Source organism: Quercus lobata, chromosome 7, assembly GCF_001633185.2.
Source record: "Quercus lobata isolate SW786 chromosome 7, ValleyOak3.0 Primary Assembly, whole genome shotgun sequence".
NCBI classification, from domain to species: Eukaryota; Viridiplantae; Streptophyta; class Magnoliopsida; order Fagales; family Fagaceae; genus Quercus; species Quercus lobata.
In genome coordinates, this window is record NC_044910.1 from 28,205,591 (window position 1) to 28,207,488 (window position 1,898).

Consider the following 1,898-nt stretch of genomic DNA (forward strand, 5'->3'; position numbering starts at 1 on the left):
GATGGGGCTGTCTTCTCGGAGTTGAATGCGGCAGGACTAGGAGTGGTCATTTATGATTCCTATGGAAGGGTGGTTGGTGCCTTGGCTGAGCGAATTCCAATTCCAATCTCAGCAACTATTGTTGAAGCTTTAGCCTACCGTAGAGCCTTGATCTTTGCTAAGGAGCTGAACTTAATGGATACTGTTTTCGAAGGAGATGCAGAGCAAATTATTAAAGCTTTGTTGGCCAAAGAGGCGCATCAGCCTAAGTATGGACATACATGTATGCTCAAATTATTCACTCACACATGTATGCTCAACAATACAAAAACCATAAAGTCTTGCAGGGAAATTCACAAAAGAGAAAGGGCCAAGTAGTACATGTTAGAGGAGATTATTATCATGAATTCTAGATTGCAAGTTTTTCTCTCAAACGTGTGATGTATTCTTCAAAGAAAACATCTTTGAATCTTCCTCAAAGAAAACATAATTATGCTTATGTTCTACATCTATTTCCAAGAGATAATTAAATGGGCATCATTTACTTCACCTAATAAGGGGTTTGAAGCTAGGAAGTCAAATTCGTATTAGAGGCTGTTTTGGTTTGGCCAGGAGAATGAAATATTTTGGTACCGGTTAGTACCAGTGTACCATTTTGAGAGTACCACTATATATATATATATATACACACACACATACACACACACATTATCTTAATATATTAGCTTAAATAACATGTTATTTATTAATATCTTTTTCAATTTTTTACTATTTTTTTATTTTTTATTTATTTATTTATTTATTTATTTTACATTTTGAAAGAGTGCTAGTACTGGTTCAATGATCAGTAGACTTAGTAAGATATACGGTATTGACTTCCTTAGTCTGAAGGAGGAAACACAAAAAATGTATAGATGATACAACTTATAATCAAATGACTTATTGTTTTGTCATGTTGTCTTATGGAAACATAAGATGTGGAATCTGAAGAGGCAATTGGTCCTACTTTGGGAGAGTCCTAGTCATCTTTCGAATATGAGGAATCTGGTAATACAACTACTTCAGACCTTCGTCACTTCAGCCAAGTAAGAGCTCCACATCCCACATTCATTATTTAAAATTTTATCAACTTATCATGCATTAGCAACTTTACACGAATCTCACACATTCTGTGAGGCCTCATTTAACTCTTTGTGGTAACAAGTAATGAAAGAATAATTGGATGCACATGCTAAAACTTAGACATAGGACTTTGTGATCTGCCTCAAGGGAGTTATTATGTGTGTACAAGACCAAAACTTGCAAATATAAATTTGTTTAGGGCTACAAGGCTTGCCTTGTTGCCAAATGTTTAAATTAGGAATTAGACATTGACTATGAGAAAATGCTTGTCTTTGTTGCTCATTTATCCTTTGTACACACTCTTATTATAGTTGTTGTTAGAAAATTGCCTCAAATTCTAATTGTGGCTTGAAAATTTAATTAGGTTTCCTAGTTGAAGAAGGAAAAATTAATTTAGGTTTTTTTTGTGTGGAAGAAAAGACTATTCCTTGGTGTGGAAGGAAAGACTATTCCTTGTTAAAGAAGTAATGTATTTTTAGTCTAAGAGAGAATAGGAAAATAGTCTTTTAAATAAACAATGCTCCAAAGAATTTGATGGCTTTGGCCCAAGGGTCTTCTCTATGGGGAGAGAGAAAATTGAGTGTGACACCAAGAGAGAAAAAAAAGATTTTCGCTTAGGAGATAGCAAAGGAGAAGAGAGCAAAGTATTGCTACCTTCAAGGAGACAGGCAAGGAGGAGAGAGCAAAGTGTTGCTACCTTGAAGAAGATAATCAGGGAGGAGATCAAAGTATTGCCGCCTTTAAGAAAATAGCCAATGAGAGCTATGTGGAAAAGAGAAAGAAGAAGAGAAGATAGC